Raw genomic sequence first — 26,183 nt, forward strand, 5'->3', positions numbered from 1 at the left:
CAGTCCTAAGTGTGCCGTGTGTCTCCTCTGGGGAATTGATCTCAGTCTGTGACACTCCTAGCCAATGTGAACTGTTCAGGATCCCAGGAAGATGTAGTTAGCAACTGGCAGCCTTCTCACAGTTTGGTAGAAGATGTAGTCTCTGGGGCTGAGATTGCAGTGGCCCCTTGCCTTCAAGCTCTGGCTGTCACACACCTGCTTTTCTGCTTCCAGGGACAGAGAGCCCTAAACAACAGCCGGCTTGTGCTCCTTTGGTATGCGTTAGTGTGCAATCCTTTGTCCTGTGTGTCAGGGGTCTTCATGCAGCATTAGAACCTTTCATGGGAAAGATCCCTTTTGTTGTTGTTGTTGTCTCTCTGGTAATCGCATAGTTTGAATTGCTAAGTCACATTAGCCCCCTCAGATTGTCCTCAGGGTATTCTTGCTTGGTCCTTATCCTAAGGACTAATGGTGCAGCACATGCCTCCGTGCCCAGCCCCCACTTACTGCGGACAGACACAAGCATCTGAATTACTTCTTCACTGGTAGTTGTGGTTATGTGCCTATTCTGTGGGTTTTCTTTTTATCTTATTATGTTGTCCTCTGAGATTCCAAAGTTCCTCCCTGACATGCCTGTGAAATAGCTTCCTATTGTGTGGAAACTTCTCTTTCATGACTTCCTCCCCAGGATGGGTCTCCATCCCTAATGCTTTGTCTCTATTTTCATCTTTCATATTTGTCCTACCTCATTTAGAAAAGAAGGGACTACCTTTCTGTGTATCTGTTGTCCTCCACCAGTGTTCAGAAGTTGTTTTGTGGAAGTTCCTCCACATCCAAATGATCTTTTGATGAATTTGTAGGGGAGAAAGTGGTCTCCTTGTGTATTCCTCTGTCATCCTGGGACCGGTCACCCACAGTTTTTTAATACTACAGGTGTGTCTATCTCCATACAATCAAGTTTAGGAAACTAGGCTACCTGAAAGAAACAAAAAAGTGTACTGTTATTTTCATTAAGTCTATTCAAAACTCTCCTATTTAGGAATTCAAAAATTGACAATTACTTGTCTATACAAGAGTCTATATTATATTTCTCATTCTTTCATCCAGGCTAGTCTTATCCTTTTGTTATAAAAGAACAAAAAGATATGCATATAATTCTTTGGTCAATCTTATTTTATTTTTACTGGAAGACAGATACATAAAATAAAAACAAAACCAATTATTCACTGAGTTGAGTAACAACGTGTTAATTCTAATTAAAATAAAACAAACAAAAAGTATGTATTTGTAATCCGTTAGTACTTTGGCCACCTCATGTGATGAGTTGACTCATTGGAAAAGACTCTGATGCTGGGAGGGATTGGGGACAGGAGGAGAAGGGGACGACAGAAGATGAAATGGCTGGATGGCATCACTGACTTGATGGACATGAGTCTGAGTGAACTCCGGGAGTTGGTGATGGGCAGGGAGGCCTGGCATGCTGCGATTCATGAGGTTGCAAAGAGTTAGATACGACTGAGTGACGGAACTGAACTGAACGGAGAAAGTAGTTAACAGTTTAAACCCATTGTGATCATTCACTGAAAAAATAATATCACTGAATATTGTTGGTAATTTGGTTTTGTTTGGGTAAGGAGCTGGTTTCAAGTAGTCTCAAATTTGTGTATGTGTTAGGATAACCTGGGCATTAAAAAATGTGACATGCAAGTAACACCCAATACCAATTAAATTTTAATCTTTAGGGCTGCAGGTTAGGTATCAATTTATAGTTTAAGCTTTCCAGGTGATTTAAATATTTAACCATATTTGAGGTCAATTGGCTCATTTACAGTTTATCCTTAAACTTATAATGACTGCTACCATTACTTTAAAAATCCGACACCAACTGTGTTATATCAGTTCCTTTCTATTCTCCTATGTTACATAAATCTTTCTGAAAAATGAGAGTATAAAGATTATTTGCACAGAACATAAGCAAATATGATTTATTCCTATAGTAGGGGAGTTACTTAAACTAGTTTGAGGCTCTACAACAATTTCGACAGACAGAAAGATTTTTAAATTTTATTTTACTTGCAACTATTTGCTGCTTATAACAGAGATTCTTTTCCTGGTCAAACTCTCCTCAGGTTCCTGTGAAATTGCTTTTCAACTAGACCATGACTTTTGAGCTTCTATTTTCAACTTGACATTTTTCAATTTTAGCAGGAATCTGACTAAGTCAATTTGGTTAGAATGATTCAGTCTCCATTGCTAATCACCCTCAACGTTTGATTGGACTTCTCATCCTCCTACAGCCTTCATGTAATTTATGAAGAAATTATTTTCAGCAAGAATACTGTCATATTTGGAGTTGACCTCAGTCTCCTCTACTGCAAAACCACAGTGTAATATTTCCTACCTTATTGCAACAGTTTAAATAAAGTATATCTTCTTATTCTTTGATGTGTCATGAATAATTTCTCTTTAACATTTAGTGTAATTACATATGAACCAGCAGTAATAAATTCAGGTCTAACTATGTGAATTATTATTTTCTACAATTTTATTTTTTAATCATTTATTTATTTATTTTATGCAATGTAAAACCCAGTTCAACTATTTCAGAAACATTGAAATTATACAAGATTTAATAATGATGAACTCAATGGGCAGGATTCATTCTAATTTTTTTCTTTTTCCCTTAAATTTATCTATGTGATTTCTACATTCACTAAACTTTCTGGCCCAGCAATTCCATATATCACAAGTACTCTATTATTTACTCTCCAAAGTCAGTTTCTGTGTTTTTCAGTCCATTTATATTTCCAAATTTCTTTAGTCAAGCACCTGTTCACAAGAGGCATGTAATCAATATTTTTTCCAGTGACTAATCCTTTCTAGTGGCTGTAATTGTTGAATTTCATCTTGGTTAAATCTCATACTAGGTATATTTTCTTCTAGCTGAATTTTCTTCTAGCTGAAGCTTCAGCAAAAGAGATGTCATTGTCTGCTCATTGATCTCTCTAGTAGTGACAGAGTGAAACATTTTGATTGTAGGAAAAATTGTTTATAAGACTCTGAATTGATTCTTTTGTGTACCAGATTGACATTTTGTGCAGCTATTTTTATTTTTGTTAAATTAGTATTGATCAAACTATTAAAGATTGTGTTATAGTTTGAACAGCTGTTCTTGAAGTACTACCAAAAATAAGGATTTTCATTTAAGTCTCTAGATTACACCACACCTTGTTGGCTATGGCACAATTTTGATGGTAAATAAGTTGTTTGTTTGTTTGTTTTTACAGTTTTATTTATCATAAGAAAAGCTAAAAAGTTATTTGAGTATGTTACTTTGTTTTGTCATTCACTATTATTTTTATTATATATATTTTTTACCATATATACCTGCCTTTAAACTTTTCCTCTACAAAAACACAGTTTTATAATAACCCTTGTTTGGATAAAGAATCAGAATTGAGTAAATGCTTTGTGGGAAATTGAAAAGCTCTGCTGTAATCCAAGGCTGATTTACCATAATCACAGGAAAAATAAAACAAACAAGAAAAGTCTGAGAGAACATGTAGAGTACCTTGAAACAGCTTAAAGTGGACTTTATTACAAGGGGATGACAAAATTATTGGATGAGAGAAATCAGAACTTGGTTTTTTGGAAACGAGGACATTCTTAAATCACATGGCTGACATATGTGCATGGTTTAGCAGAGATTTGGAAAGCTTTTAAGTAAGCCTAAACCTTTTTGCTCCTATTTTTCAAGTCAGTCTAGGAAAGATGACCTTTCAGCTGAAAAAATATTAATTAGAGCTAAAGTCTCCAGAGAACTCTACTAAAAAGCTACAGGCATAAAGTTTAAAATAAATTCCACAAATTCACAAAATCCTTTATTTAGCTTACACACACATACTCAGAAGCACTTTTAGCATAAATTTGGCTTTGAATTAATGCCACCTAAATCATTTAGTGTGCCTTTCCCTGATTTTACATTATTACTTTAGGATTATGGTTCTTTTAAGTATTTGTTCAACATATGTTTACCTTTACTATGATTTGCCATCAGCAATTCTTAGTTGATGATGATGCAGTATTAAGTTATTAATGGAATAATGGGGATTAAAATTCCCAAACCCATACCCGAAGAGGTACAACTCAAAGCTTTGGTAATGTTCCAGAACTTTCTTAAATATATAAATTTTTATGAAGAGTGGAGCAGAAAATACTTTCACATATTTCCTTCTGTGTTTACTGAGAATTCAAATATTTTTCCCTCAAATGGTCTTTGTAGAGCTTGAAATATTTAGAATGGACAATTATTCATTTTTTATTATTTATTTTAATTGGGTAATAATTGATTTACAAAGTTGTATTGGTTTGTGCTATACAACAATATGAATCAGCCACAAGTATACATATATTCCCTCCCTCTCAAACCTTCATCAACCACACCCTGAATCCCACCTCTCTAGGCTGTCATAAAGCACTGGCTTGAACTCCCTGTGTTATGCAACTTCCCGACAGCTATCAGTTTTACATAGGATAATGTATATGTTTCATTTGCTGTTTTCTGAATTCATCCTACCCTCTCCTTCCTCCACTGTATTCACAAATCTAATCTCCATGTTTGCATCTCTATTCATGCCCTACGAACACTTTTATCAATACCTACTTTAATATAAGATACTCGTATTTATCTTTCTGACATATTTCAACTTGTATAACAGGTTATTGGTTTATCAACTCAGTTGAACAAACTCACATCCACTCATTTTTGTGGATGAGTAATATTCCCTTGTGTATGTATGTATGTACATACACACACCAGAGCTTCTTTATACATTCATATGTTGATGACATCTAGATTGCTTCCAAATCCTGGCTATCATAAATGGCACTATAATGAACATTGGGGTGCCTATCTCTTTTTCAATTATGGTACTCTCAAGGTATAGGCCAAGTAGGGGGATTTCTGGGTTCTATTTTAGTTTTATTCCTTATTTTTTAAAGGCATCTCCACACTGATCTCAATAGTATTTGTATTAATTTGCATTCCCATCAATAGTGCAAGAGGGTTCTCATTCCTGTACATCCTCTCCAGCATTTATTGTTTGCAGATTCTTGATGATGACCATTCTGACCAGTGTGAAGTGATATCTAATTGTCTCTATGATTTCCAATTTTTCAATAATGAGCAATGTTGAACATATTTTCATATATCTATTGGCCATCTGTATATCTTTATGGAGAACTGTCTATTTAGATCCTCTGTTCACTTATTAATATTTTTTTTTGTATTTTCTGATATTGACCTACATAAGCTGCTTGTATAGTTTGGAGATTGATCCTTTGACAGTTGCCTTGTTTGCAATTATGTTCTCTCATTCTGAGTATTGCTTTTTCATCTTGTTCATAGTTTCTTTTGCTGTGCAAAATTTTTTAAGTTTAATTAGGTCTCATTTATTTATTTTTGTTTTTATTTCCATTAATTTAGGAGGTGGATCAAAGAGGATTTTTCTGTGATATATGTCAAAGAATGTTCTGCCTATGTTTTCCTCTAAGTGCATTATAATTTCTTGCCTTACCTTTTAGATCTCTAATCCATTTTGAGTTTGTTGTGTATGGTGTTAGAAGGTATTCTGTCTTACTTTTATGTGTTGTTCTCCAGTTCTCCCAGCACCACTTAGTGAATAGAATATCTTTTCTCCATTTTATATTCTTACTTCCTTTGTTGAAGATAAGGTACCTATAGGTGCATGAGTTTATCTCTGGACTTTCCATCTTGTTCCAGTGATCTATATTTCTGCCTTTCTATGAGTAGCATTCTATCATAATATCTGTAGCTTTGTGATGTAGTCTGAGGCCATGAATTAGCAATAATGAGTTCATGATCTGAGCCACGGTGAGTTGTGGCTCAGATCGTGAACTCATTATTTTAAAATTCAGACTTAAATTGAAGAAAGTGGAGAAAATCATTAGACCATTCAGGTATGACCTAAATCAAATCCCTTGTAATTATACAGTGGAAATGACAAATAGATTCAAGAGATAAGACCTGATTGATAGAGTACCTAAAGAACTGGAAAAATAATTTCATAACATTGTACAGGAAACCATGATAAAAATGATCCCCAAGAAAAAGAAAAGGAAAAAGACAAAATTATTGTCTGGGAAGGACTTACAACTAGCTGACCAAAGAAGAGAAGCTAAAGGCAAAAGAGAAAAAGGAAAGATATATACATCTGAATGCAGAGTTCCAAAGAATAGCAAGAAGAGATAAGAAAGCTCTTCCTAAGTGGTCAGTGCAAAGAAATAGAAGGGGGAAAACTAGATCTCTTCAAGAAAGTTAGAGATAACAAGGGAGTATTTCATGCAAAGATGGACATAACAAAGGAGAGAAACAGTATGGTCCTAACAGAAACACAAGAGAAAAAGAGGAGGTGGGAAGAATACACAGAAGAGCTATATAAAAAAAAAAGAAGAAGAAGAAGAAAGAAAAAAAAGAAAGAAAGAAAGAAAGAAAAGAAAAGAAAAGAAATTTTTAATAGCCCAGATAACCACGATGCTGTGATTGATCTCCTAGAGCCAAATGATCCTGGAGTGTGAAGTCAAGTGGACCTTAGGAAGCATCACTATGAAAAAAGCTAGTGGAGGTGATGGTTCCAGCTGAGCTACTTCAAATCCTAAGAGATGGTGCTTTGAAACTGCTGGACTCAATCTGCCAGCAAATTTGGAAAACTCAGCAGGGGCCACAGGACTTGAAAATGTCAGTTTTATTTCCAATCCCAATGAAAATCAATTCCAAAGAGTGTTCAAACTACCACACAATTGCACTCATTTCAGATGCTAACAAAATTATAATCAAAATTCTCCAAGCTAGGCTTGAAGAGTACATTAACTGAGAAATTCCAGATGTTCAAGCTGGATTTAGAAAAGTCAGAGGAACCAGCGATCAAACTGCCAACATCCATTGGATCATAGGAAAAGCAAGGGAATTCCAGGGGGGAAAAAAAAAAAATCTATTCCTGCTTCATTGACTACTACACTAAAGCCTTTGTGTGGATCACAACAAACTACGGAAAATTATTAGAGAGATATAAGTATTGGAACACCTTGCCTGCCTTCTGAGAAATCTGTATGCAGCTCAAGAAACAACAGTTAGAACTGAACACAGAGAAATGAACTTGGTCAAAACTGAGAAAAGAGTACCTCAAAACTGTATATTGTGACCCTGCTTATTTAACTTATATGCAGAGTACATCATGTGAAATGCCTGGATGGATGAAACGCAAGCTGGAATCAAGTTTGCAGGGAGAAATATCAATAACCTCAGATATGCCGATGATACCACCTTTACAGCCGAAAGTGAAGAGGGACTAAAGAATCCCTGAGTGAAAGTGAAAGAAAAGAGTGAAAAAGCTGGTTTAGCACTCAACATTCAAAAAACTAACATTTTGGCATCTGAGCCCATCACTTCATGGCACATGGATGGGGAAACAGTGGAAAAAGTGACAGATTTCATTTTCTTGGGCTCTAGAGTCACTGCAGATGGTGATTGCAGCCAAGAAATGAAAAGCTATTTGTTCCTTGAAAGAAATGGTGGCATATTAAAAGTATATTAAAGGAAAGCATAATTAAAAAGAGAAGTATATTAAAAAGCAGAGGCATTACTTGGCCAACAAAGGTCCATATAGTCAAAGCTATAATTTTTCAGTAGTCATGTATGGATATGACAGTTGGATCATAAGGAAAGCTGAGCACTGAAGAACTGATACTTTTGAACTGTGGTGTTGATAAGATCTTGAGCGTCTATTGGACAGTAAAGAGATCAAATCAGTCAATTGTAAAGGAAATCAGTCCTGAATATTCGTCAGAGAGACTGATGCTGAATCTGAAGTTCCAATACACTAGTCACATGATGTGAAGTGTCATCTAATTGGAAACGACCTTGATACTGGGAAAGATTAAGAGCAGGAGGAGAAGAGGGCAACAGAAGATGAGATGGTTTAATGTCATCATCTACTCAGTGAGCATGAATTTAAACAACTCCAGGAGATAGTGAAGGACAGGAAAGCCCGGGATGTTGCCATCTATGGGGTCCCAAATAGTAAGACATTACTGAGTGACTGAATAACAACAAAAAATTTTGACTTTTGTGAAAAAGAGATAAGCAATGTTCATAACAAGGATAGGCTGGCTTTTGTGAAAGATAGAAAAACACTTTTCATATAAAGGATAGGCTAATAAAAAATAATTCTACTAGTCAGACTTGTTTTTCACATGACCAATAAAATATACTGAGTTGCATGAAACTTCAAAATAACAAAATTAGCTAAAATTAACTGTTATTTAGCATTGAATTCATCAGTTTCACAGGAAATAAGGCAATTACAAATTAGAGTTAACCCATATTACTAAATAAATAATGCAGGCTCAACAAACACTTGGCATAAAGATGTCATAAACACAGAAAGATGCGTAAATGCTTGTCATGGAATTCATTTTAATTAATCGATTCTACTAATAAGAAAACATTTCAAATTATTTAAATAATAAAATTATTCAATATTGGTATGTTTTAAAAATTCATCTAAATACATTCAGTTCAGTTCAGTCACTAAGTCTTGTCCGACTCTTTGCGACCCCATGAATCGCAGCACGCCAGGCCTCCCTGTCCACCACCGTCTCCCAGAGTTCACTCAGACTCACGTTCATCGAGTCAGTGATGCCATCCAGCCATTTCATTCTCTGTCATCCCCTTCTCCTCCTGACTACAATCCCTCCCAGCATCAGAGTCTTGTCAATGAGTCAACTCTTCGCATGAGGTGGCCAAAGTACTGGAGTTTCAGCTTTAGAGTCATTCCTTCCAAAGAAATCCTAGGGCTGATCTCTTTCAAAATGGACTGGTTGGATCTCCTTGCAGTCCAAGGGATTCTCAAGAGTCTTCTCCAACACCACAGTTCAAAAGCATCAATTCTTCGGTGCTCAGCCTTCTTCACAGTCCAACTCTCACATCCATACATGACCACTGGAAAACCATAGCCTTGACTAGATGGACCTTTGTTGGCAAAGTAATGTCTGTTTTTCAACATGCTATCTAGGTTGGTCATAACTTTTCTTCCAAGGAATAAGCATCTTTTAATTTCATGGCTGCAGTCACTATCTGCAGTGATTTTGGAGCCCCCCAAAATAAAGTCTGACACTGTTTCCACTGTTTCCCCATCTATTTCCCATGAAGTGATGGGACCAGAAGCCATGATCTTCGTTTTCTTAATGTTGAGCTTTAAGCCAACTTTTTCACTCTCCACTTTCACTTTCATGAAGAGGCTTTTTAGTTCCTCTTCACTTTTTTCCATACAGGTAGTATCATGTACATATCTGAGGTCCTTCAGGAATACATAAATTATTAGAGGTCTTTGCAGAGAGTGATAAAGTTTTCATATAGAATACTCTGACATTAAAGTATTTTAGATTCATATTTTTATTTTCATTTTTTTTAATTTAGCTTTTAAATGCAGGATAATCTATTTACAATCTTGTGATGGTTTCTACTGTACAACAAAGCAAATCTGCTGTAATTATATATATATATGTAATTATATATATATATTTTGTAATTATATATATATAATTATATATATACATAATTTTTGTAATTATATATATAGTTATATATATATATATAATTTTTGTAATATATATATATATCACTTTCCCCTTGAACATCCCTCCCTTTCCCCCAACTTGCCTTTCTAGATCATCACAGAGTATCTGTCTGGGCTTCCTGTATTACATAGAATCTTTTCATTAATTATTTTAAACATGATAGTGTATATATGTTGATGCTACCATCTCCATTCATCCCACTCTCTTCTCCCACTGTGCCCATAGGTCTTTTCTTTAAAAATGTAGGACTAAAACTACCATATAATCCATCAATCCCACTGTTGGGATTCTGATCAAAGCATGATTGAAACAAACAAACAAAACAAAACACATGTACCCGAAATTTCATAGCAGAATTATTAATAATAGTTAGGATATGGAAGCAAACTAGATGTTCATTGACAGATGAATGGATAAAGAAGATGCGATACATATATGCAATGGAATATTACTCAGCCATAAAAAAATGAATGTGAGTCAGTTCTAGTGAGGTGGATGAACCTAGAGCCTGTTATACAGGGTGAATTCAATTAGAAAGTAAAAATAAATATCGTATATTAACGCATATATTTACGATCTAGAAAAATGATATTGTTGAACCTACTTGAAGGGAAGGCGTGGAGACACAGATAAAATAACATTAAATATACTACAGAATATTTCCTGCTGATGAGGAGGGATAGAAGGTGGAGCATAAAGAAGATTTCTAAAAGATATTTGATATTTTCAGAAAATGCTTTGTATACAATTTTGTTTATTTTTGTAAATTATATAGTATGGGCAAAGGCTAAGAATTAAAAGTTAATTTAAAGCAACAAGAACAAAATTAAAGTCTTTATGTTAATTAAGACATCTTGAGCTAGTACTGTACATGGATTTGTATGTCAAGTCTTTGCCTAACATTAACACTTTCAAAAGGGTACAATCTAGTAAAATGGAACTATTAATCATAAATCAATGATAGCAATAATTATTGGAATTATATAAATTCCAAAATTATTGCATACTTATTGGAATACTGGAAGTAAATCATAGTATTTGAACTATATTGGCTTTGGCTGGAAGAAAATTAAAAATTAACTACATTTTCACTGATTTTATATAGCAGTTTGTAGATTTTAGACACCTAAAAAATAACTTATGAATAAATAAAGCAAATTCTGATGAAATTAAAAAGAAAAAATTAAATTTAGTACATTTATTTAGTCATTGATAGAAAAATGAACCCTAAAATTTATGATAGGATTTTTTCTTATAATGAAAGAGAAGGAAAGGAAAGTGTATTCTTCCACAAACTCCTCGGAGATAGCAGGTAAAAAGAATACTAAATAATTTTTAATTATTTAAAGATACAATAGGAATCCATCCAACTGCTGACAAAACTGAGGATTTGGTATCAAAAGACTGCAACCTCAAGGGGTTAAGAAATGTCAATTTGTCCAGCCTCCATGGGCCATAGTTGTGAAAAGCTATGGAATGAAAAATTCACAGCCTCTTTGAGTAGAAATAACTGAATTAAAATGTTCAGAGCCAGGAAACAGCTGAAAGTGTAAAGGGAAAATACTGACAGCACAATTATACTATAGACAAGACCTAAATTTGAGCACAAACTGCCCAAATTCCTGACTGACAGTTTAAAATAACATATATTAATAGAAGAGGAAGAAGCATCACAGAAAAGCAAGCAGAAACCAGAGAAAAATCTACTCATGATAGAAATTATATGAAACCAGATATGCCAGTTTGATGCCAGTCTTATCTGAATATATTCCCTTACCATGCTCAGTATACACCGTAGAAAGGCTGGCATAAGATTACAAAGCCCATAGGTGTCAAAGCAATCATAAATTTAGAAAGAACCTCCAAAAGCAAGAAAACCACAGAAAGCATTAATTAGTCTCTGCTTAAATCCTTGGCACAAAGCATATTGTATCATTGATCCTGTTTGTGACACCAATTGTCTTGCTGTATCCACTACCCACACAGTGGACAGAACCCAGAATAGGCAAGGCACAGGCTAAGAGACTGGAAGGAAATTCGGGAATTCATAGGAACTTCAGGCGCATTTATTCTCTCCTGGCTGGCATAGTAGCCATACTACAATTATCTCCTCCCAAGGCTGACCCCATGGACACAGTCGTGATACAGCAATAATGCTGCCTTTTGTTTTTTTTTTTTTTTTTTTTTTTGCTGGAGCTCACATATGTTTACAGGACACAACCCTGTGACCAAGCAAGTCCCTCGTGACATTCACGCACAATTCTATTAGTGATCTCAAATGTTACATAATCATTATTTACAAAATGTGGGGCAAGAGCGAGACACCATGAAGTGACAGAGCCTGACCATGCTTTCTTGTCTAATTTGCTTTTTCCATACAAATATCCACAGGGAGTCAAGATTTAAAATAATAAGAATAGAATAAAATTATTAGCACCGTCATATCAAGTGGAAGTTGGTTTGCAGTTTGAACCAGGTATGTTGACTTTCTGCTATTACAAAACCCCAAATCCACAGACTATAACAGAATCAATAACCACTGCACAGACATACTTCATTTTATTTTGCTTCAGTTTATGATGTTTCATGGGTATTTTGTTTTCAACAAATTAAAGGTTTATGGTAATGCTATGTTAAGCAAATCTGTTGGAGCCATTTTTTCCAACATTTGCTCACTTCATGTCCCTGTTTCATATTTTGATAATTCTCACAATATTTTGTAGTTTCTGTGGTGATCTCTGATGAGTGATCTTTGATGTTACTATTGAAATTGTTTATTGTTGTTGTTTAATCACTAAACCATGTCTGACTCTTTGCAACCCCATGGACTATATATAGCCCAACTGGTTGTTTTACGGCACCACAAAATGCGTCCATAGAAACCGTGAACCTGATTCACAAATATTTCTTAATTGAAATGAAAACCTATAAAGGATTAAACTTAGTGAGGAAGTTGTGTCAAAAACCAAGATAGGCTGAAAGTTAGGCCTCTTGGTACATTATCTGAGTTGGAAAAACAAAAGTTTTTGAAGGAAATTAAAAGTACATTTCAGTGAACACATGAATTATAAAAAAGTGAAACAGCCTTTTTGTTCATATGGAGAAAGTTTTAGTGGTCTAGATAGAATATCAAACTAGCCTCAACATTGCCTTTAGTCAAAACCTAATTCAAAACACAGTCCTAGCTCTCTTTAATTATATGAAGTCTCACAGAGGTGAGACAGTTGTAAAAGAAAAGTTTAAATCTAGCGGTTGGTTCATCAAGTTTAAGGATGGAAGACATTGCTAAAACATCAAAGTTTAAGGTGAAATAGCAAGTCCTGATGTAGAAGCTGTAGCAAGTTATTCAGAGGATATAGCTAATATTATTAATGAAGGTGGCTACTTTAAACAGATGATTTTAAATGTAGACAAAACAAGCTTCTTTTGGAAGAAGATGTCATCAGGATATTAATAACTAGGGAGAAGTCAATAAAGTCAAAGTCACTCAGTCGCTTCCGACTCTTTGAAGCCCCATGGAATTCTCCATGCCAGAATACACAAGTGGGTAGACTTTCCCTATCCCTTGGAGATCAAACCCAGGTCTCCTACATTGGAGAGAGGTCAGATCATTACTGAAAGAAATCAATTAATGTGACAGATTTCATTGAGGTCTTATTATAATAAATTGACACAGTCAGTCCATCCTTTAGGAAGCACTAGTCTGATCAGTCAGCAGTCATCAAGACTGAGGCAAGTCATTCTGCCAGCAAAAAGACTGACTCACTGAAAGCTCAAATGATAATTTCACTTTTTAGCAATCAACTTATTTTTAAATTAAGGTATATGCATTGGTCTTTTAGATGATATGCCACTACATATTTACTAAAGTATAATGTAAACATTACTTTTATATGTACTGGAAAACAAAAATATTTATATGGTTCAGTTTTTTGTGATATTTGCTTTGGTGTTGTGGATATGGAATTGAACCCACAAAAGTTTTGAGGCATACTTGTAATACATTACTGACATTTTCAAACTTTTGACAAAACCATATTAGACATGTATATAAATAGGTAAGGATGACTCATTATCAAGGCAAATAATAATCAATAAAAATAACTCCAATAATGCTCAATATAGGAGACAAAGACTCCAAAGCACATATCACAATATGTTTACAAAACGAAATAAAATATAGTCCAAATGAATGAAGATGAGGAATCTAAATTGACAAATAGGAACTCTGTTAAAAAAAAAAGGTAATTAAAAATTTAAAATATATTTTCAGATTAAAACAGAAAAAAATAAAAAGAAACTCTTGTCAATACCTCAGCAATACACAAAAGAAAAGAAAAGGAAGTGTTTTAGTCTAAAGGGAAATAACATTCAGTAAAACTCTAAGAAAAAAATGGAAATGAAGAACATTGTAATTGTTCAGCCGTGCAGTCATGTCCGACTCTTCGTGATCCAATGAACTGCAGCATACCAGGCCTCCCCGTTCGGCACCATCTTCTGAAGTTAGCCCAACTTCATGACCATTGGATCAGTGATACCATCCAAACATCTCATCCTCTGATGTCCTCTTCTCCTTCTGCTCTTAATCTTTCCCATCATCAAGGTCTTTCCCAAAGAGTCACCTGTTTGCACCAGCTGACCAAAATATTGGAACCAAACGTGACCACTGAAGAGACCATAGCCTTCAATATAGAGAAATTTGTCAGCAAAGTATGTGCCTTTCAACATGCTGTCTATGTTTGTCATAACATTCCTTCCAAGAAGCAATTGTCTTCTGATTTCATGGCTGTACTCACCATCGGCACTGATTTTAGTGCCCAAGAAGAGGAAATATGTCACTGCTTCCACCTTTTCCCCCTATATTTGCCAAGAAGTGATGGGGCCAGAACATATGATCTTAGTTTGTTGTTATTGTTTGTTTATTTTTAAAAATTTAGTTTTAAGCCAGCTTTTTCACTCTCCTCCTTCACCCTTATGAAGAGGGTCTTTGGTTCCTCTTCATTTTCTGCTATTTGATGTTGTTGTTCAGTTGCTCAGCCACGTCCAACTCTTTGTGACTCCATGGCCTGCAGCACAATAGGCTTCCCTGTGTTTCACCATCTCCTGGAGATTGCTCAAACTCATGTCCATTGAGTCGGCGATGGCATCCAACCATCTTGCCCTCAATTGTCCCCTTCTTTTCCGGCCTTCTATGTTTCCTGGCATCAGAAACTTTTCCAATGAGTTGGCCCTTCACATTAGGTGGCCAAAATATTGGCACATCAGCTTTAACATTAGTCCTTCCAATGAATATTTAAGATTGATTACATTCAAGATTGACTTGTTTGGTCTCCTTGCATTCCAAGGGACTCTCAAGTGTCTTCTCTAACAGGGAAGTTTGAAAGCATCAGTTCTTCAGTGCTCAGCCTTCTTTATGGTCCAGCTGTCATATTGATATATGACTACTGGAAAATACTACTGATATATGACTACTACAACTTCGCTTATATGTGCCTTTGTTGGAAAAGTAATGTCCTGCTTTTTGATACAATGTCTAGACTGTAATAGCTTTTCTCCCAAGAACAAGTATATTTTAATTTCATGGTGGAAGTGACCATCTCGAGTGATTTTGAAACCCAAGAAAATGAAATTTGTCACTGTTTCTACATTTGTCCCTTCTATCTGCCATGTTTTGATGGGAATGGATGTCATGATCTTAGTTATTTGAATATTGATTTTTAAGCCAGCTTTTTCACTCTCCTCTTTCACTTTCATCAAGCGGTGCTACAGTTTTTCTTCACTTTCTTTATCAAGGGTGGTGCCATCTGCATATCTGATGTTATTGATATTTTCCCTGGCAGTCTTGATTTCAGCTTGTGTTTCATCCAACCCAGAATTTTTTTTTTTCCTGATATACTCTGCATATAAGTTAAATGACCAAGGTGACAATATACAGGCTTGATGTACTTCTCGATTTGGAGTCAATCTGTGGTTCCATGTCCAGTTCTAACTGTTCCTTCCTGACCTGAATACAGATTTCTCAAGAGGCAGCTCAGATATCTGGCATTCCTCTCTTTCAGAATTTTCCACAGTTTCTTGTGATTCACAAAGTCAAAGTCTTTGGAATGGTCAATAAAGCAGAAGTAGATGTTTCTCTGGAACTCTATTGTTTTTTTGATGATCCAATGGATGTTGGCAATTGATCTCTGGTTCCTCTGCCTATTCTAGAGCCAGCATGAATATCTGGAATTTCACAGTTCATGTACTGTTGAAGCCAGGCTTGCGGAATTTTGATCATTACTTTGCTACTATGTGAGATAAGTGTAATTGTGCGGTAGTTTGAGCATTCCTTGGCATTGCCTTTCTTTGGGACTGGAATTTGACTTTTCCAGTCCTTTGCCCACTGCTGAGTTTTCCGAATTTGCTGGCATATTGAGTGTAGCACTTTCACAACATCGTCTTTTAGGATTTGAAATAGCTCAACTGGAATTCTATCACCTCCACTAGCTTTGTTCATAGTGATGCTTCCTAAGACCCACTTGACTTCACATACCGGGATGTCTGGCTCTAGGTGAGTGATCACACCATGTGAATATCTAGCTCTTGAAGAACTTCTTTGTGTAGTTCTTCTGTATGTTCTTGACACTTCTTCTTAATATATTCAGCTTCTGTTAGATCCATAGCATTTATTTCCTTTATTGTGCACATCTTTGCATGTAATGTTCCCTTGATATCTCTAATTTTCTTGACGAGATCTCTAGTCTTTCCCATTCTATTGTTTTCCTCTATTCTTTGCTTTGATCACTAAAAAAGGCTTTATTATCTCTCCTTGCTACTCTTTGGAAATCTGCATTCAAATGGGTTTTTCTTCCATTTGTTCCTTTGCCTTTTGCTTCTCTTCTTTTCATAGCTATCTGTAAGGCCTCTTCAGATACCCATTTTTCCTTCTTACATTTCTTTTTCTTGGGGATGGACTTGATTATTGACACCTGTACAATGTTACAAACCTCCATCCATAGTTCTTCAGGTACTCAGTATATCAGATCTACTCCCTTAAGTCTATTTCTCATTTCCAATGTATAATCATAAAGGACACAATTTAGGATATTAGTTAGTTTGTTTAGTCGCTCAGTCATATCCGACTTTTTGCGACCCCATGAATCTCAGCATGCCAGGCCTCCCTGTCCATCACCAATTCCCAGAGTTCACTCAGACTCATACCCATCCACTCGGTGGTACCATCCAGCCATCTCATCCTCTGTCGTCCCCTTCTCCTTCTGTCCCCAATCCCTTCAAGCATCAGAGTCTTTTCCAATGAGTCATTTCTACACATGAGGTGGCCAAAGTACTGGAGTTTCAACTTTAGCATCATTCCTTCTAAAGAAATCCCAGGGCTGATCTCCTTTAGAATGGACTGGTTGGATCTCCTTGCAGTCCAAGGGACTCTCAAGAGTCTTCTCCAACACCACAATTCAAAAGCATCAATTCTTCAGCTCTCAGTCTTCTTCACAGTCCATCTCTGACATCCATACATGACCACTGGGAAAACCATAGCCTTGAATAGACGAATCTTTGTTGGCAAAGTAATGTCTCTGCTTTTCAACATGCTATCTAGGTTGGTCATAACTTTTCTTCCAAGGAGTAAGTGTCTTTTAATTTCATGGCTGCATTCACCATCTGCAGTGATTTTGGAGCCCCCCAAAAATAAAGTCTAACACTGTTTCCACTGTTTCCCCATCTATTTCCCATGAAGAGATGGGACCAGATTCCATGATCTTCTTTTTTGAATGTTGATCTTTAAGCCAAATTTTTCACTCTCCACTTTCACTTTCATCAAGAGGCTTTCTAGTTCCTCTGCCATAAAGGTGGTGTCTGGATATCTGAGGTAACTAATATTTCTCCCAGCAATCTTCATTCCAACTTGTGCTTCTTCTAGCCCAGCGTTTCTCATGATGTACTCTGCATATAAGTTAAATAAGCAGGGTGACAATATACAGCCTTAACGTACTCCTTTTCCTATTTGGAAACAGTCTGTTGTTCCATGTCCGATTCTAACTGTTGCTTCCTGACCTGTATATAGGTTTCTCAAGAGCCTGTACCTGAATGGTCTAGTGGTTTTCCCTATTTTCTTCAATTTAGGCCTGAATTTAGCAATAAGGAGTTCATGATCTGAGCCACAGTCAGCATCCGGTCTTGTTTTTGCTGACTGTATAGTGCTTCTCCATCTTTGGCTGCAAAGAATATAATCAATTTGATTTTGGTATTGACCATCAGGTGATATCCATGTGCAGAGTCTCTAGTGTTGTTGGAAGAGAGTGTTTGTATGACCAGTGTATTCTCTTGGCAAACTCTATTAGCCTTTTCCCTGCTTCATTCTGTACTCTAAGGACAAATTTGCCTGTTAGTCCAGGTAGTTCTGGTCTCATGAGGAGTTATGGGTCAGCAGTGGACTGCCACAGGGGCAGGTGCTCTGGGTGTAACTGACCTGGTAATGGCATAAAACCTCTTGGAGGAGGTCGCCATTAACCCCATCATAGAGCCACCAGGACTTACACAGGCCTGGGTAAACAGATTCTTGGAGGACACACACAGAGCCTTGTGTGCACTAGGATCCAGGAGAAAGGAGCAGTGATCCCACAAGAGACTGACCCAGACTTTCCCATGAGAGTCTATGAGTCTCCAGCAAAGGCATGGGTCAGTCGTGGCCTGCTTCAGTGTTGGGGGCACTGAGTGTAACAGTGCATGCATGGGACCTTTTGAAGGAGGTCGTCATTATCTCCATTACTTCCACTATAGTTTGGCCCCATGTAAGTAACAGGGATGAAACACATCCCCATCCATCAATAGAAATTTGTATTAAGAATTACTGAGCATGGCCTCATCCATGATAATAAGACTCAGTTTCCCCCTCAGTCAGTCTTTCCCATCAGGAAGCTTCCATAAGCCTCTATCCTCATTCATCAGAGGGCAGACAGACTGAAAAGCACAATCACAGAAAACTAACCAATCTGGTCACATGGACCACAGCTTTGTCTAACTCATTGAAACTATGAACCATGCTGTGTAGGGCCACCCAAGAGGGTCATGGTGGAGAGTTCTGAGTAAATGTGATCCTCTGTAGAAAAGAATGGCAAACCACCTCAGTATTCTTGCTGTGAGAAACCCATGAACAGTACAAAAAGGCAAAAAGATAGGAGAGTGAAAGATGAACTCACCAAGTCAGTAGGTGCCCAATATGCTACTGGAAATCAGTGGAGAACTAACTCCAGAAAGAAAGAAGAGATGGAGCCAACGCAAAAACAACACCCATTTGTGGATGTGAGCCATGATGGGAGTAAAGTCCAATGTTGTATAGAGCAATATTGCATAGGAACCTGGAATGTTAGGTCCATGAATCAAGGCAAATTGGAAGTGTTCAAACCGGAGATGGCAAGTGTAAAGATCAACATTTTAGGAATCAGTGAACTAAAATGGACTGGAATGGGTGTGAATTTAACTCAGAAGACTATTATATCTACTGCTGTGTGCAAGAGTCCCTTAGAAGAAATGGAGTAGCCATCATAGTCAATGAAAGAATCTTAAATGCAGTACTTGGATGATATCTCAAAAACGACAGAATGATCTCTGTTCTTTCCAAGGCAAAACATTCAATATTGCAGTAATCCAAGTCAATGCTCTGATCTGTAATGTTTTGTGTAATATGCATATTTTCACTATATTTATTCTTCCAATTCAAGAGCATGATATATTTCTCCATCTATTTCTGTCATCCTTGATTCATTTTATCAGTGTTTTGTAGTTTTCTGGTCTTTTTCTTTCTTTTTTTTTTTCAGCTAATTTTATTCCTATATATTTTATTCTTTTCATTGTAATGGTGAATGTAATTGTTTCCTTAATTTTTTTTCTGATTTTTCACTGTTATTGTGTAAGAATTCAAGGAATTTCTGGGTATTAGTTTTATATCCTGCAACTTAACTATATTCATTGATTAGCTCTAGGATTTTTCCAGTTGTATCTTTAGCGTTTTCTATGTACTGAATCAGGTAATATACAACCAATGAGTTTTACTTCTTCTCCAATCTGGATTTATTTTATTTCTTTTTCTTCTCTGATTGCTGTGGCAAGGACTTCCAAAACTATGTTGAATAGTAGTGGTAACACAGGGCACCCTTGTTGTGTTCATGGTTTTAGAGGAAATGCTTTCAGGTTTTTGCCATTGAGATTAATTTTTCTGTGGATTGATCCTATATGGCTTTTATTATGTTGAGTTATGTTCCTTTTGTTCTTGCTTTCTGGAGAGTTTTTATTGTAAAAGGGTGTTGAATTTTATCAAAAGCTTTCCTGCATCTCTTGAGATAATCAGATTTTTTTAATCTTTCAATTATTAATATGGTATATGACATTGATTGATTTGTGAATATTGAAGAATCCTTGCATCCCTGGGATAAAGCCTACTTGGTCATGATGAAAAATATTTTTAAATATTTTGTTGGATTTTGTTTGCTAGAATTCTATCCAGGATTTTTGCCTCTATGTTCATTAGTGATATTGGCCTATATTATTCTTTTTCAGTGGCATCTTTATCTGGTTTTGGTATTAGGATAGTGGTGATGAACGATTCTATGAAGACCTACAAGGCCTTTTAAAACTAACAACCCAAAAAAGATGTCATTTTTATTACAGGGGACTACAATGAAAAAGTAGAAAGTCAAGAAGCACCTGGAGTAACAGGAAAATTTTGCCTAGGAATGCAGAATGAAGCAGGGCAAAGACTAATAGAGTTTTGCAAAGAAAATGCACTGGTCATAGCAAACACCCTCTTCCAACAACACAAGAGAAGACTCTACACATGGACATCACCAGATGGTCAACACTGAAATTAAATAGATTATATTCTTTGCTGCCAAAGATAGAGAAGCTCTATACACTCAACAAAAACAAGGCCAGGAGCTGACTGTGGCTCAAATCATGAACTCCTTATTACCAAAGTCAGACTTACGTTGAAGACAGTAGGAAAACCACTACACCATTCAGGTATGACCTAAATCAAATCCGTTATGATTATACAGAGGAAGTAAGAAATAGATTTAAGGGCCTAGATCTGATATATAGAGTGACTGATGAACTATGGATGGATGTTTGTGACATTGTATAGGAGACAGAGATGAAGACCATCCCCATAGAAAAGAAATGCAAAAAAGCAAAATGGCTGTCTGGGGAGGCCTTACAAATAGCTGTGAAAAGAAGAGAAGGGGAAAGCAAAGGAGAAAAAGAAAGATATAAGCATGTGAATGCAGAGTTCCAAAGAACAGCAAGAAGATATAGGAAAGCTTCTTCAGCAACCAATGCAAAGAAATAGAGGAAAAGAACAGGATAGGAAACACTAGAGATCTCTTCACGAAAATTAGAGAGACAAAGGGAACATTTCATGCAAAGATGGGCTCAATAAAGGACAGAAATTGTATGGACCCAACAGAAGTGAAAAATTTGGCTTAAAGCTCAACATTCAGAAAACGAAGATCATGGCATCTGGTCCCATTACTTCATGGGAAGTAGATGCGGACACAATGGGAACAGTGTCAGACTTTATTTTTGGGGGGCTCCAAAATCTCTGCAGATGGTGACTGCAACCATGAAATTAAAAGACGCTTACTTCTTGTGAGGAAAGTTATGACCAACCTAGATAGCATATTCAAAAACAGAGACATTACTTTGCCAACTAAGGTCCATCTAGTCAAGGCTATGGTTTTTCCAGTGGTCATGTATGGGTGTGAGAGTTGTATGCATGTGAGAGTTGGACTCTGATGAAGTCAGAGCACCAAAGAATTGATGCTTTTGAACCGTGGTGTGGGAGATGCCTCGTGAGAGTCCCTTGGACTGCAAGGATTTCCAACCAGTTCATTATGAAGGATATCAACCCTGGGATTACTTTGGAAGGAATGATGCTAAATCTGAAACTCCAGTACTTTGGCCACCTCATGCAAAGAGTAATTGGAAAAGCCTGATGCTGGGAGGGATTGTGGGCTGGAGGAGAAGGGGACGACAGAGGATGTGATGGTTGGGTGGCATCACTGACTCGATGGGCATGAGTCTGAGTGAACTCCTGGAGTTGGTGATGGACAGGGAGGTCTAGCATACTGCAATTCATGGGGTCACAAAGAGTCGGACATGACTGAGCAACTGAACTTAACTGAACAGAAGTAGAACATATTAAGAAGAGGTGTCAAGAGTACACAGAAGAACCATACAAAAAAAGATCTTCATGACCAAGATAATAACGATGGTGTGATCACTCACCTAGAGCCAGACATCCTGGAATGGGAAGTCAAGTGGGCCTTAGAAACCATCACTATGAACGAAGCTAGTGGAGGTGATGGAATTCCAGTAGAGCTACTTCAATTCCTGAAAGATGATGCTGTGAAAGTCCTGCACTCAATATGCTAGCACCTTTGGAAAACTCAGCAGTGGCAACAGAACTGGAAAAGGTCAAATTTCATTCCAGTCGCAAAGAAAGGGAACATTCCCAATGAATGCATAAACTACCACACAATTGCACTCTTCTCATACGCTAGTAAAGTAATGCTCAAAATTCTCTAAGCCAGGTTTCAGCAATACATGAACCGTGAACTTCCAGATGTTTAAGCTGGTTTTAGAAAAGGCAAAGGAACCAGACATCAAATTGCCAACATCTGCTGGATCATCAAAAAAGCGAGAGAGTTCCAGAAAAACGTCTATTTCTGCTTTATTGACTATGCCAAAGCCTTTGACTGTGTGGATAACAATAAACTGGAAAATTCTGAAAGAGATGGGAATACCAGACCACCTGACCTGCCCCTTGAGAAATCTGTATGCAGGTCAGGAAGCAATAGTTAGAACTGGACATGGAACAACAGACTGGTTTCAAATAGGAAAAGGAATATGTCAAGGCTGTATATTGTCACGCTGCTTATTTAACATATATCCAGAGTACATCATGAGACCCGCTGGACTGGAAGAAGCACAAGCTGGAATCAAGATTGCCGAGAGAAATATCAATAACCTCAAAAATGCAGATGAAACAACCCTTATGGCAGAAAGTGAAGAAGAACTAAAATGTCTCTTGATGAAAGTGAAAGTGGAGAGCGAAAAAGTTGGCTTAAAGCTCATCATTTAGAAAACGAGATCATGGCATCTGGTTCCATCACTTCATGGGAAATAGCTGGAGAAAAAATGGAAACAGTGTCAGACTTTATTTTTCGGGGGGCTCCACAATCACTGCAGATGGTGGCTGCAGCCATGAAAATAAAAGACGCTTGCTCCTTGGAAGAAAAGTTATGACCAACCTAGATAGTATATTGAAAAGCAGAGACTACTTTGCCAACAAATGTCCGTCTAGTCAAGGCTATGGTTTTTCCAGTGGTCATGTATGCTTGTGAGCGTTGGACTGTGAAGAAAGCTGGGTGCCGAAAAATTGATGCTTTTGAACTGTGGTGTTGGGAGAAGACTCTTGAGAGTCCCTTGGACTGCAAGGAGATCCAACCAGTCAATTCTAAAGGAGATTAGCCCTGAGATTTTTTGGGAAATAATGAAGCTAAAGCTGAAACTCCAGTACTTTGGCCATCTCATGCGAAGAGTTGACTCATTGGAAGAGACTCTGATGCTGAGAGGGATTGGGGGCAGGAGGAGAAGGGGACGACCGAGGATGAGATGACTGGATGGCATCACTGACTCGATGGATGTGAGTCTGAGTAAACTCTGGAATTTGGTAATGGACAGGGAGGCCTGGCGTGCTGTGATTCATGGGGTTGCATAGAGTTGGAATCAACTGAGCGACTGAACTGAACTGATCTAGTAGAATGAGCTTGGTAGTTTACCTGTGTAATTTTATTAATCTTCACAATAGTCTTCATTTATTTATTTATTTTTTTAAAGTTCTGCTCTGAATTCATTATTTTTTGCTTTCTACTAACTTGGGGTCTTATGTTGTTCTTTTTCTGGTTGTTTTAGGTGTAAAGTTAGGTTGTTAATTAGATGTTTGCTTGTTTCTTGACATAGGCTGGTATTGCTATGAACTTCCCACTTACTGAAGTGGGAAGTTCAGCTTTTACTGAATCCCATAATTTTTGAGTTGTCTTGTCTTCATTATCATTTTTGCTATGCATATTTTTATTTCTCTTTTGCTTTTTCCAGTGATCTGCTGGTTATTCGGTTATTCAGAAGTGTGTTGTTTAGCCCTCACATGTTTGTGTGTGTGTTTTTTTTTTTCTTTCCTTTTTTCCCCCCTGTAGTTGATATCTACTCTTACAGCACTGTGATCAGAAAAGATTGATTCTGGCTTGTAACTCAATCAGTCTGGCATTATTCATAATACTCTCTGTGTATAAATTTTAAATTAATAGGGTTACAACAAACAGCCTTGTCATTCTCCTTTATCAATCCTGAGCAAGTCTGTTGTTCAATACAGGGTTCTAACTGTTGTTTCTTGATCTCTATACTGGTTTCTCAGGAGACAGGCAAAATAGTCTAGTATTCTCTTCTCTTGAATTGCTTTCCACAGTTTGTTTATAAAGCACACAGTCAAAAGCTTTAGAGTAGTCACTGAAACAGAGGTATATGCTTTCCTGAAATCCCCTTTCTTGCTCTATGATACAGCGAAAGTTGGCAATTTGATCTCTTCTTCCTCTGACTTTTCTAAACGTAGATTAGACATCTGAAAGTTCTTGGCTGGTGTAGTAAGCCTAGAATGCAATAATTTCAGCATGACCTTACTTGCAGGAGAACTCTGCATTCAGATGCTTGTATGTTTCCTTTTCTCCTTTGCTTTTCATTTCTTTTCTTTTCACAGCTATTTGTAAGGTCTCCTAACAGCCATCTTGCTTTTCTGGATTCCTTTTCCATGGGGATGGTTTTGATCCCTGTCTCCTGTAAAATGTCATGAACCTCCATCCATAGTTCATCAGGTGTTCTGTCTATCAGATCTAGTCCCTTAAAACTATTGCTCACTCCCACTGTAAAATCATAAAGGATTTGATTTAGGTCATACCTGAATGATATAGTGGTTTTCCCCACTTTCTTCAGTTTAAGTCTGAATTTGGCAATAAGGAGTTCATGATCTGAGCCATGGCTACTGCATTAAGAAAACCTTCCTCAGCAATCAATGCAAAAAAAAAAAAAAAAAAAAATTAGAGGGAAACAACAGAATGGGAAAGACTAGAGATCTCTTTAAGAAAATTAGAGGTACCAAGGGAATATTTCATGCGAAGATGGTCTCAATAAAGGACAGAAATGGTATGGACCTAACAGAAGCAGAAGATATTAAGAAGAGATGGAAAGTATACACAGAGTTCAGTTCAGTTCAGTTGCTCAGTCGTGTCCAACTCTGCGACCCCATGAATTGCAGCACGCCAGGCCTCCCTGTTCATTACCAACTCCCGGAGTTCACTCAGACTCACGTCCATTGAGTCCATGATGCCATCCAGCCATCTCATCCTCTGTCGTCGTCTTCTCCTCCTGCCCCCAATACTTCCCAGCATCAGGGTCTTCTCCAATGAGTTAACACTTCTCATGAGGTGGCCAAAGTATTGGAGTTTCAGCTTTAGCAACATTCCTTCCAAAGGAATACCAGGGTTGATCTCCTTCAGAATGGACTAATTGGAACTCCTTGCCATCCAAGGGACCCTCAAGATTCTTCTCCAACACCACAACTCAAAAGCATCAATTTTTCGGTGCTCAGCCTTCTTCACAGTCCAACTCTCACATCCATACATGATCACAGGGAAAACCATAGCCTTGACTAGAAGGACCTGAATCGGCAAAGTAATGTCTCTACTTTTCAATATACTATCTAGGTTGGTCATTACTTTTCTTCCAAGGAGTAAGCGTCTTTTAATTTCATGGCTGCAGTCACCATCTGCAGTGATTTTGGAGCCTCCCAAAATAAAGTCTGACACTGTTTCCACTGTTTCCCCACCTATTTCCCATAAAGTGATGGGACCAGATGCCATGATCTTCGTTTTCTGAATCTTGAGCTTTAAGCCAACTTTTTTGCTCTCCCCTTTCACTTTCACCAAGAGGCTTTTTAGCTCCTCTTCACTTTCTGCCATAAGGGTGATGTCATCTGCATATCTGAGGTTATTGATATTTCTCCTGGGATTCTTGATTCCAGATTGTGTTTCTTCCAGTCCAGCGTTTCTCATGATGTACCCTGCATAGAAGTTAAATAAGCAGGGTGACAATATACAGTCTTGACATACCCCTTTTCCTATTTGGCACCAGCCTGTTGTTCCATGTCCAATTCTAACTGTTGCTTCCTGACCTGCATACAGATTTCTCAAGAGGCAGCTTAGGTAGTCTGGTATTCCCATCTTTTTCCGAATTTTCCACAGTTTACACAGAAGAACTGTGCAAAAAAGAGCTTCACCACCAAGATAATCATGATGGTGTGGTCACTCACCTAGAGACAGACATCCTGGAATGTGAAGTCAAGTGGGCCTTAGAAAACATCACTATGAACAAAGCTAATGGAGATGATGGAATTTCAGTTCAGCTGTTTCAAATCCTGGAAGATGATTTTGTGAAAGTGCTGACTC

The sequence above is a fragment of the Ovis aries genome, chromosome 11 (assembly GCF_016772045.2).
Source record: "Ovis aries strain OAR_USU_Benz2616 breed Rambouillet chromosome 11, ARS-UI_Ramb_v3.0, whole genome shotgun sequence".
In the NCBI taxonomy this organism is placed as follows: Eukaryota; Metazoa; Chordata; class Mammalia; order Artiodactyla; family Bovidae; genus Ovis; species Ovis aries.